Below are 12,043 nucleotides of genomic sequence, written 5' to 3'. Positions count from 1 at the left end.
GGTGTCCCTGCCATGGCAGGGGTGGCACTGGGTGATTCTCAGGGTCCCTTCCAACCCAAACCAGTCTGTGATTCTGTGCTGCAGCTGTGGCTGCTGTAAAAACATTTCCTTTCATCCCTCACCGTCCTGCCTTCATCCTGTTTTCCTGCCCTCCTTCTCTCCCAGAGGGTTGCCTTTCTGGGCCAGAAGGGCCTCGGAGGATTACGAGCAGCAGCACGAGCGGTCCCTGCTGTTCGGCCACCTGGAGGGGCGGCTGGGGCTCCATCTGTCCCCGGCCATGCTTTATCACCACACTCCTTCAGCTCCTCCACAGCCACGAGTTCTGTGCCATACAGGCGTGCACACGCCCCCAGCGTTTCCTCTTCTTTAAATACCGTCCTTTCCTGCCCCATCTCACCCGTCCCAAAGCACGGGATCTCCTTTATCCCCTCAGCTCCTGTCCCCCCTCAGGCGCGTCCCCTCAGCCCCTTCCCGTCCTCCATCACCGCCCTCGGCCCCGCCCCTTCCGCTGGCCCCGCCCCCAGCCCCGCCCCGCGCCGCACCCAACCCCGCTGCCCGTTCACCGCAGCGCCGCCTCCGCCCCGCGCGCCGCGCGCCGCCCGCGCTGCCGCTGATTGGCCGGTGCCGGGCGCGGCGCGGCGCTGATTGGCCGAGCGGCGCTGGCCCCGCCCCCCAGGCAGCAGGGTAGTGCGCTCGGCGCGCGGCCAGCGCGGCTCCGCTCCCCGCTCCTCCTCCCGCCGGGCCCGCAGGGGACAGCGACACTCGCCAGGCGCCTCCGTCCCGGCGCTGCCCCGCGCCCCCGCCGCTCGGTAAGGCCGCGGGGAGGGGGCTGCGCCCGGGGACGGGGCACGGGGACACCTCGCTGCTGGCGCGGCGCTCTCCGACACGGCGGAGGGGCGGCCCGGGCCGAGCGGGGGCTCCGGCCTCGCTGGTGTCCGGGGGGCCGGGGCCGGGCGGGCCGGGCCGGGCTGGGCGGTGCGGGGGCTGCGGGGCTCGGGAGCCGGGCAGGGAGCGCCCGCAGCATCCCCGAGCATCTCCCGGGGGAGCCGGCGGAGGGAGCGGGCGCTGCCGGGGCGCGGCTTTGTTGCTCGGGGGCTGGGCCGGGCTGGGCTGGGCTGGCTCGGGGGGCTCGGGGCTGCCGGCGCTGCTCCCCCGGCTCCCTCCGGATCCCTCCGGCTCCCGCTGCCCCGGGCGCAGCGACCCGCGCCTTCCTCCCAAGGGCGCCGCAGCGCTCGCACACTTCTCCTCGGGACGGCTGGAAACTTTCCGTGCCGCTGTCGGGCCCGTCCTTCCCCGCTGTGCTGGCGGTGGATCCCTGCTGTTCCCGGCTTTATAAGGCCGGCTGGCAGCGGTCGGGGTGAGGATGGGCACGGCAGAGCGCGGCCCCGCTGGGTGTGGCGGCCGGGATGCGCCGCGCTCCGGGCCTGTGCGCAGTCATCGGCCGGGGCCGCTTTCGGGATGAGCAAACTTCTGCTGCCGCAGTTCAGTAAATGTTCGCCGTGCAGGCTGCTGGTAAATCAGTTCAGGCTCAAGGCGGTGAGGTTTTGGGTTCTGCAGATGCTGTTCTGCTGCCAAAAAGCTGCTTTTAAGTGTATCCTGGTAGTATGGGTGTTGTACGCCCTCCCTGTCTTAAGGGATGTGTTAAAACATACTGAACCTGAATTTAGATGGTTTAGTTCTCTTTTCTTTAGGTGGTTCTTGTTCTCTCTTTATTTGGTTGTGCCCTTGTTTATTTGCTCCCCTGATTCCTCTATAGCTTTAGCAGACTAACCCATTGATTTTAGAGTTTTTAAAAAAAGTTCTTATTTGTTTTTAAAGCTGGAATCATCTATTCAGTGAACCATGTTCTTCCCAGCTCACAATTCCAGCTGAAAGGCTTCTTGAATAATACAATAGCCATGCAAGTCTGCTCAGCCTTTCAGTGAGGAGCACCAAGCCTTGCTGGGGCCTCCTGCTCTGCCCGAGATGCTGCTGGAGCTTCACTTTGTGAAGGGACAGGACTTTAGAGTTTTATAACTCTAAAGCTTCTTTTCTCCCTGCCAGGTCCCATCTGGCATGTTTTGTACCCATAAGGTGCTGTTGGATTAAGTCCTCCTTTATTTGAGAAGGAGAAGTTGTAACTAAAAATCATTCAGGTTGACAATGCAGTTATGATAAAGGTGATGTTGGCTGTCTGTCAAATTTACTTTATGGGGTTTTGTTTTTGGAAGATTCACAGGCTCTTTTTGAGTTTTTAATTTTTTATTCTTTTGTGCCTTCTTGCATCAGAAGAGATGGGCTTTTTCAGTTTGAAAAAAGAGCTGAACTTACTTTGCTGTTGCAACAGCAGCAATATCCTGTGTCTTTTGTTTTGTTTGGTAATAATTACATGCTAGTGACAGATAATAAGCTTGAAGGCAGAATAGCTGATCTGTTTGTGACTGTGATTGTTGACTCTGAAGCTGAAGGCCGTGGATATTATTAAATCTGTTTTTATGTGTCTCTGCAGAAATGACATCAGGGAAAGAGCAGATAATACAAAGAAGTGTCAGTGGTTTGAAGATGCCAGCCCGGGGAGCTCAGCTAGAGCCCAGTGTTGCCATGGGTACAGTTTGTGGGTCACCCCTGGCTCCCCCTGAGCCCTCAGCTGATATTAGGAGAGGATTATGTCACTCCTGTCCTTAAAGAACAAACAGGGAGCCTGCTGGAGGACGCTTATGGCAGCGGATCCTGACTTTATCAGCTTGTCCCTGCAAAGCCAGGGCTGTGCCAGGCCCTGTCCTGTCCTGGCCACTGCTCCAGCAGTGGGGACACCGTGGGACAGCTGCAGCACCTCACCCTGGCAGATATCTGCAGATCTGCTTTAACAAGCTGCCTCGTTTGTCTGTGGGGAGCTTTGAAGGTTGTGAGTGCTGTGGTAAATGATGATGTTCAGGTGAGCACCGTGGCCAGGGGGTGAATAATCACAGCACAGGCTCCCAGACACTGCTGGAACCAACCTGGGCTTTCTCTGGGAGCAGGGTGTGCTGCTAAGGGCCATTTAAAGTACTAATTCTGAAGTATTGGGGTTCAGGGCCCTGAACTTTGTTCTCTTTCAGGGACACCCAGCAAGGTTTTGAAAAGCAGAGGATTGCCCAAACTGCTCTGTGATGATATTAAACACCCCCACACCTCCAGCAGCCTGAGCAGCAGTGAGAACAGAAGCAAATTGGGGTTTTGGAGGGGCAGAAGGTGAGGCTGAGTGGAGGCTGGGGCAGGACTGGATTTCCAGCCTTAAGCTTGTTATGTGAAGTCTGAGGAGTGCTCAGCTGAACCAAATGAATTACGTATTCCTGCTGGTAAAAGGGCTGACACAGCTGTAATTTCAGCAAATGGAGCTGTAATTATATTTGAGGTCCCAACCCCTGTAGTATTTTAGTGGTTGCCTCTCTTCCCTAGAAATTAAATGAATCTGAGCTCTTGCAGAGTTCAGGTCTGGTTTACACCCCTTGCTCTTGTGTACCTCAGGCTTGAACTCACCTGTTTGCTGAACCAGTGATGTCTCCATCACTCAGTTCTTGGGCTGCATTTGTCTCCCTGCACTGTCTTGCTGTGCAAGCTTCCAAATTCTGACCTCCACCAAACTTATGACTCAGGGAAACCACTGGTCAGACAGGGCTGAAGTCTGTCAGGATGAATTCCAGCTACTTGCAATTCAAATGAAAGTGATGGTTACTTGAAAGCGAAATAATGTGTGACTATACCTTGGTTTGGTCCAGAAAAACCCCAAATAATTTATTTTGCTAAGCCAGACGTAGATTGGAAGATAAAATTCCCGTCTCCTCCGCTGAGAATGAAGAGTTCAAGGCGTGTTACTCATCGTGTCAGATTGCAGACAACAAAATTACAATTTGTGTAGGTACTTGTGGAGTTTCAAAGGCAAATTGAAGAAGCTGATAGTGCTCTGAAAGGCAGAGTTATTTCCTGGAACTCCGTGTTTGTGCTTCCTGTCCCAAATAAAGCAGATGAATCTCTTGCTTAGTCAAATGTCTGTGTCCACAGCTTCCTGGTGCTTTAACAGCAACTGAACTGATTATTTCTGTGCTTTCATTCTTTCCTCCTTGAAGGCAAATGAAATTATAGCCAGCTGTAGATCAGAGGAGGCAGGGGTCTGTGATTACAGCACGTGGGAGGGGGCAGAGAGCTGGAGCTGTGTCACTGCACAGGGCTCACTCCAGTAGAGAGGGTGGATTCCTTTGGAGCAGGAGGTTCTTGGGAGATGGAAAAGCCTGGCTGAGCACAGCAGGTAGGACCCCTGCATCCTGGGGGGGGATTTCTCCTCCTACAGCTCCAAAACCAATTCCATGGCTTAGTGTTCTGCACAGGGAAAGGAATTTCTCGTGGGAAGAAAAGGTCAGTGAAATCAGTTGCTGTAGATGTTATGCAGATTTTAACTTGGTAATGAGAGGAATGAAATATTTGTGGCTCATGCTGGTGCCCTGTGTTGCTCCTGGGGAGGCTATTTAATATTAAGCTAGAAATTATTAAATATTACTTGAAATTATTGGGAAATGTGACCCTGAAGGATTAAGAACAGACATTGCTGTGATGCTCCAGCACTCTCAAAAGTTGCATCAGGGTAGTGCTGAGGATTTGCCTCAGACAAGATCAGTCCTGGACTCTTCTAAGTTACTCATTTTGGATGTTGCCATAAGAGCCCATCCTTTGGAATGCTGGGGAGCAAAACTTTCTGCAGTTGTTGCTGTAGAAAACACCAAGTTAATGAGAAGTGTGAGTTACTCCCTGGATAAAAACGGCTGTACATGTGAATGATGGTTTATTCCAGCTCCAGAACGCACACTGCTCCCTGGAATTGTCTGCTGGAAGGTGGCAGGGTGGTGGGTTGTTTATTCTGGCTGCCCTGGAGACAGGAGGGAAGGGGCTGATTGCTTCCCTCACTTTTAGAAAAGGCTGCTCCTCGCTGCTCTTTTAATCCTTGCCTTGTTTTGCTCCCTGCTCTTAGAACTTCTCCTGGGTAGAGTGGCAATGCTGAATTGGTGGCTCCTCCAGGGAGTAGCAAAGATACCAGCACGGAGATAAAGCTCCCAGTGTCCCTGTGATTTGAACAAAACTGGCAAACAAAAACAAGAGTTGTAGCTGCATTATCGAGGGAGGTTTGTGTAACACAACAGGCCCTGGATTAGCTTTCCTTTGCCAAGGCTGGATTTCCAGGCTCTGGGAGCTGCTGTAAAGAGTTTAGCACAGACAAACCCTCTGTCCCCTGCCCAGAACGAGCTGCTGGCAGGGTGGGAGAGTGGCTGTGTGGGTGGGAGGAGGGTTAAGCACCAGGTGTGTCCCTGGGCAGGTGACGTGACACACATGGTGTGGGATTAAGGTGGGATGATGCCCTGGCTGCGTGCTGGCTATCAGGCTACTCTGAGGAGCTGCAGGAGGCTGCTGGGAGAAGTATGCAGTTAATCACATCCATTAGCATGATTAAAATCCTGATTAGCTTGTGTCACTCACTCCCATTTTCCTCCTACACCTCGCCCCTTTTTATCCGGGGTGTTTCAAGCAGCGAGGCTGGGAGCTGTAAATGGAGCTCAGGGTTCTGGGCTTTGTGTTGGAACAGAGCTCCTCAGAAAGCTGCCCAGCTGCTGGCTGAACAGAACATCTGAAAAATGAAAAAATCAGCCCTTCACAGCTGGAGGAGCTTCAGCAGGGCTGTGGGGAATCCAGCTGAGCAAGGAGTAGGCTTGTCCTGCTCAGGGCTTGCTCGTGTTCCATGTCTGGTGTGTCCCAAGGCTTGAATTCCAACATCTCCATCCCTGTGTGCTGAGGAGCTGCCTGGCACCTTGGGCAGGGCTCCTCTGGCCACCAGCTCAATGGGCTGGAGAACATCCCAGGGGTGTGATGATAGGGAAAGACAAGGCTGAAACTGCAGATCAGCTGGTTGGATTTTGGCTAGAAGTGGAAAAAAAGACAAAAAATGAGATAATTGTGTGAATTCCTGTGTGCAAAAACTTTTTTAAAAGCTTCATTGGTTAGGGAGGTACTGGACATATTCAAACTGGACCTTTTTGGAAAAGCAAACGTCTCTGAGCATTAGGTCATACACTTCCAACACAGTCCCGCCTGGGAGTGAGTCATTGTCTTTTGTGAAATTGTATTGGAGCTACATCATCCCCAAAAGCTGTTTTTCAACTGAATTTCGGGTGTTGACACTCGCTCTAAACAAAGTAAAACTATGGGAGCGTTTATCAGAGCAATTTCAAAGTGTGTTTACATACTCTGCAGTTGTGATTCCCGAAGTGCTGGGACTCAATCCGTTCCTGTGAGTGGAAACCCTCAGCTCTCCCACTGAGGACTGGGGCAGATATCTCCATGTACCTTAAATGCTGTTTGTCAAGTGCTTAACACCCTCTGGAAGGGGCAGGGAAACATCCAGGTGCTTTTTCCTGCTCTTATTTCTCCCTCCTCCCACGTGTTTCTTGCAGGGGCTGTGCAGTGTTGGCTCTTGGCTGGAGATACTCTGGCAGTTTGTCCTTCCAGGAGTTGATACTGAGGCTTTGTTTCCATATTATGACCTTATTTTCTCTAACAGAACTCGTTTGAGGCTCCAGCCCTCCTTTACCTCATGGTTGTTGTGCCAGAAGTTCAGTGCAGTGAAATGGGTTGGTGCTCAGGTGGGATTTTACAACTGATTTTAGAGGCTGCATCAATTCTGTTAAAGGGGAAGTAGAAACAACTGCTTGGAGAAGGGGATGCCAAGCACTCCTCACACTGGGGAAAATGTGATGGGGAAAGGCTGTCAGTGGGGTGAGTAAGAGCTTGGGGGGGAAAAAATCCTTGGCTGAGGTTCATTGGAAAGGCTGAGGCTGCTGGGCTCACCTGGATCCCAGAATGGCTGGAGTTAAAAGGAGATCAGGCAGGCAGGGTGACCTGCAGCAGTGACACAGGGATGTGCCCAGGTGGGGTTTGGGATGTGCCCAGGTGGGGTTGGGATCTCTCCAGGCAGGGTGACCTGCAGCAGTGACACAGGGATGTGCCCAGGTGGGGTTGGGATGTGCCCAGGTGGGGTTTGGGATGTGCCCAGGTGGGGTTGGGATGTGCCCAGGTGGGGTTTGGGATGTGCCCAGCTGGGTTTGGGTTGTCTCCAGGCCCCCCTGGCAGCTGTTCAGGGCTCTGCCCCTCCATGGGAAGAGGCTTTTCCTTCCTCCTGCTGAGCTGGAGCTTGTTGTGCTTTGCTCTGTGGTCACTGCTCCTGGTCACTGAGCAGAGCCTGGCACCCTCAGCACTGTCACCTGCACAGAGCTCACCTCCAGAGAAGGGGTGGGTGTCCTCTGGAGCAGTTCTTGGACCCCTGCATCCCATGAGGGATTTCTCCTGCAGTATCCCTCCATGTGGGAAATGCTCCAGATCCCAAACGCAAATTCAGTGTTGCTGTGTTTGGTGTTTGCTCTATTCCAGCTCACCAGAAAGGGAACCTGGCTGCAGGCAGGGCAGGAATGGAGCACCTGGAGCTGCTGGGAGCAGGGCACACATGGAAATCTGGAAGTTGTGCTTCACTGACAGCTCTGTAATCCCCTCTGCAAAGCACTGGGCAGTTTTAAGCACCTGGCTGTCAGTAGTTGAGGTTTCCTGGGTTTCAGGCACACTGAGAGGAGCAGAAAGGTGGAAGGAGTTCCTGGGTTGTGCTGAAAGTCCCCATGGCTGGGAGGTGCTCCTGGCAGTGACATCTGCTCAGGAAGTTCATGTGCTCCCTTCCTGGGTAAGTGCAGCTTGATCCATGTGAGGAGAAAATCAGCAGTGATATGCTGATATCAGAAATTACATTTCCCAATAATGTAAAATGAAATTAATATTTAATAATTTCTAATGGATGTGAAATGCTGTTGGAAATAATGAGGAAAACCCAATTGTAAGCAGCAGCTTAAAGAAAGTGTTTTAAAATGTGATTGTTGGTGCTGTTTATAGCAGCTCCAAGTGCTGAATTCCTGCCTGTACCCCCAGTGCTGTCTGAGCCAGCTTCCCTTTCTGAAATGGTGTGAACACCAAACACACACTGAATTTGGAACGTTAATTTTTCCTGGAATCCCAGGATGATGTGGGTTGGAAGATCATCTCATTGCACCCCCTGCCATGGGCAGGGACCCCTTCACCATCCCAGGGTGCTCCAAGCCCTGTCCTGCCTGCCCTGGAGCACTCGTAGGGATAGGGGATTATTTTTAAATTTTATTTTTAACCTCTCAGTTTGAGCCATTTCTCTGCTGCAGCTTTATTGAGTGCAGTGCTCTGTTGAAAAATCCTCCTTTGCTTATCTGCACTGGTTTTAAGGAATCTCAGAAGTTTTTCTGCTGTCCATGGACACTTTCACTGCTGTTAATTAGGTAATGGGAAGCTTCCAAACTGGGAGAGCAAAGACAAAAATCCCCAAGCAGCCCCAGCAGAGGCTCTGAATGAGGCTCTGCAGACAGGGGAGGCAGAGAATGAAACAAAGAACTGAGTCACCCTCTCTTCCTTCCTTTGCACTCTTGTGGTGGGAGTGAATCGTTTCTGTTTTAAGTCATAAATTGGAGCAATTAGCAGAAGGGTTCTGGATGTGAATGGGTGGATCATTCCAACTTCTTCCTTAGCTGTGGATTTAAGAGCTGTAAATCAGCAGTGAATTCAGTCGATGGTGTGATGGCTTGAGCTGGATTCCCGGTGGGATGTTGGGGATGCACAGCTCAGAAGTGTTGGATTTATAACTCTGAGTGCAGCCCCCAGCACAGCAGCAGAGAGCCCAGGGGAGGACAGGGGATCAGAGGGATGGGGCAGCTCTGCTGGGAATGTTCATCTGCAGAGGAGAAGCTCCAGGGAGAGCTCACAGCCCCTGAAGGGATCCAGGAGAGCTGGAGAGGGACTGGGGACAAGGGGTGGAGGGACAGGACACAGGGAATGGCTGCACTGCCACAGGGCAGGGATGGATGGATGGATATTGGGAAGGGATTCCCAGATTTTCTGTGGCTGCCCTGGATCCCTGGCAGTGCCCAAGGCCAGGCTGGATCCCCTGGGACAGTGGGAATGTCCCTGCCATGGCAGGGGGACACTGGATGATCTTTAAGGTCCCTCCCAGCCCGACCCATCCCAGGGCTCTGTGTTCTGGGAGTGTTTGCCCAGCTCAGCAGCTGCTCTGGGTGATTTGGGTGCCTGCTCCTGCCCAGCTCTGAGTCCCAGAGTGGGAGTTGCTTCCACCCCCATGTGCAGGAGGATGGGGCACACCCTGGGGGTGTCACTGAGGCTGAATCCTGCTGGGATGCTGTGCTGTGGGGGTGGCACACGATGCATGTCAGGTGTGGCACCACCATGGGATGCTGTGGGTGGCTCAAGCTGTGTTTGCCATCACAAATTTGTGTTTATGTATGAAACCACAATGGATGTAATCCACTGGGTTAATTTTTCCAGGATATCTTCATGCTTACAGCATACATAATATTTTTTTAGACTCTATTTTAACCTATTTAAGCATTTATGACATGAGAATTAAAGGATATTTCTATCTTGTGCTCTAAGGGCCGGATTTTCTTTAACTGGATGTTTGGTTTTTTTTAGGTAAAACGTACTAATTTTTTGCATTGGGATTTGGACAGAGCATGTAGGGCAATAGGATCAAGTGTCACATTGGGATTACATATTTGTCCTGGAGTGACCCTCTTAGGAGCTTGCATGGGTGTAATTGGTGAATGACTGGATTTATAGGGATGTATAGCTGCATTAGCACTGGTTTGATGTGACTCGAGCTGATTTGCTCTTGGTCCAAACTATTTTCAGCCTGGGGAATTCACTTTTAAGGAGAGATGCTATAATTTGCTTGGATTTTCCCTTAAAAGCAGTGCTGGTTTTAGCAGGATTTAATAGCTCTAAATGTGAATGTGGAGCAGTGTTGTCTGGTGGCTGAAACCCAAATTTATCCCAAAAGCTGCACATTTGAGATCTCTGGGTGTTAAAGGTGTGGAAAAAAACTTTATTATCAACTTTCCAAGATTCTTTCACTGCATCCATCATTGTCTTGTCCCTAAAAGTGTGACAGCTCTTTCCACTGCGGTGTTCTGTATTATTTTGGTGTGTTGTGTCCCTCAGCTGGCACTTCTGTGGGATCTCCCTCTCCTGCAAGGAATTACCATGAATTTGAAGGAACATCAAGGGCACTCCTTGCACCTCCCAGCTGAATTTTCTGCATTTGGAACGTGCCAGAGGAGCAGTAATTGCTGGTGCTGCTGCCAGACTGTGCCCCTGGGCACACCAGTGTGTGAGCAGAGCCTGGCACCTGCCCTGCCTGCAGCCTGCCCTTTCAGCAGGGCTCTCTGCTGGGCCCTGGCAGCTCTGGGATCCCTTCAGGTGCTGATGGTGAGAATGGCTGTGATTCACAAAGGCTTGGAGCTCTAAAGCATCCATTTGCATTTTTCTCCTTAATTACCCTGAGCTGTGTTTGTGCCACAGGTTTCCCTCTGCTCTGTCTCCAAAGCTCCAGCTGCTGTTCTTTCTCTCCCTTATTTCTATTTTCTCAGATCCTGTTAAGGCCATCTGAATGTATTCAGTGTAGGGTGGGTTTCTTTTTTTTTTTGTTTTTTTTTTGCCACAAAAGGCTGTTGCAGGGGTGATTGGGGCACAGAATTTAACACACTGCTCCCAGAAATCCTGACTCTGGCTGCATCAGCTGATGGTGTCTTGTTTAAACATACCACAGACTTGATGTTTTTTCCCCTTGGGGTTTGACTTCCTGTGATAAAAGGAGATTCCCTTATAAAGCAGAGCTCCGTGGTTATATAATGAGAGAAGGAAATACTCCAAAAGTGACACGGGGAGAATAGAAAAGTTATTTTGGTGAGTGACTGTTGGACAGGAGAATAGAAACTGCACTGAGGAGGGCACTGGTAACTGGAGTCCCTTGGGAAAGGGAGAGGAGCACAGGGAGGGGATGGAGGGAGGGAGGTTATGGTGAGGACAGAGCTGTCCAGTGGAGGATTTAACTCTTTCCACACTGCTCTTCCTCTCCTCCATCAGCTGCTCTGAGCACCACAAGTCTCCCAGTCTGACCCTCCCAGAGCTGTGCTGGCTTTGGCTCTTGGGTTTGAAGCAATGAGTAGAAGTTGGATTTGAATTTGTGTGTGTCCTCTCTTCTTTCCTCTCTCTTTCTTTCCTCTCTCTCTTTCTTTCCTCTCTCTCTTTCTTTCCTCTCTCTCTTTCTTTCCTCTCTCTTCTTCTTTCCTCTCTCTTCTTCTTTCCTCTCTCTTCTTCTTTCCTCTCTCTTCTTCTTTCCTCTCTCTTCTTCTTTCCTCTCTCTTCTTCTTTCCTCTCTCTTTCCTTCCTCTCTCTGCTGGTTTTCTTGCTAGTCTGGGGCCTGTTTATTTTTTCTAGTATGTAATTTATCTGTAGAATCATTTCTCAGCAGCCAGATCTGCTGACTGTGCCTGTTAGGTTTCCCCAGTGAAATTCCCTGGCAAGCTTCACTTCTTCAAGATCATTTTGAGGTGCTGATGTAATCAAACAGTTCAATGTGAACTCAACAAGAAATTATGTAGTGCAAAGTTTGCTCTTAAAATCCGTGTGGATTTGTTATCTTTGTGTATTTTTAGTGTAGCTTTTTGTGCTGTTCAGTAACTTTGTGCTCATTTGTTAATTAAGAGATGTCAGTTTATGCCTGAGGAGGGGGGAAGCAGCACTGACTATTGCAGATCCTTAACACCTCATCAAAATTTCAGTGGGAGTTATTTTTTCAGCTCTATTTGAATAATTAAACATTGTGCTGAACTAATTTTGCAAATGTGTGGGGGGGAAAGCACAAGGAGTAATGAAAATAGTAAATCTAAATTGAAATGCATCAGAGCATCCTGGTTGTACAAGTGTTAACACCCTGCTTTATTCTAAATAGTTGTATTACTTCAAAGAAACTTCCCAACTTCTAAACTGAGGCATGGAATATAAACAGAGATTGGGAAATGATCCTCTGAAAGACAGGAGTGAAACAGAGAGGCTCTGGTGATGGATATCTTGTTTAACACAGATCACCTTGAGCAGTATAATTTTCCATACTGAATTTTTA

At 50.6% G+C, this 12,043-nt stretch overlaps 1 protein-coding gene across 10 annotated transcripts in view; it reads left to right on the top strand.

Moving 5' to 3' along the window:
- Positions 1 to 694: 694 nt before the first annotated feature.
- Positions 695 to 12,043, top strand: part of MAP4 (microtubule associated protein 4) — a 135,946-nt gene continuing 124,597 nt past the window's right edge. For all 10 annotated transcript variants that reach the window (XM_033055235.2, XM_033055226.1, XM_033055252.1 and 7 more), the window contains exon 1: positions 695 to 809. The gene's annotated coding sequence lies outside the window, so the exon portion shown is untranslated. The remainder of the gene's footprint in view (positions 810 to 12,043) is intronic.

The sequence above is a fragment of the Catharus ustulatus genome, chromosome 1, assembly GCF_009819885.2.
Source record: "Catharus ustulatus isolate bCatUst1 chromosome 1, bCatUst1.pri.v2, whole genome shotgun sequence".
In the NCBI taxonomy this organism is placed as follows: Eukaryota; Metazoa; Chordata; class Aves; order Passeriformes; family Turdidae; genus Catharus; species Catharus ustulatus.
This window is presented reverse-complemented; position numbering and strand designations above follow the sequence as displayed.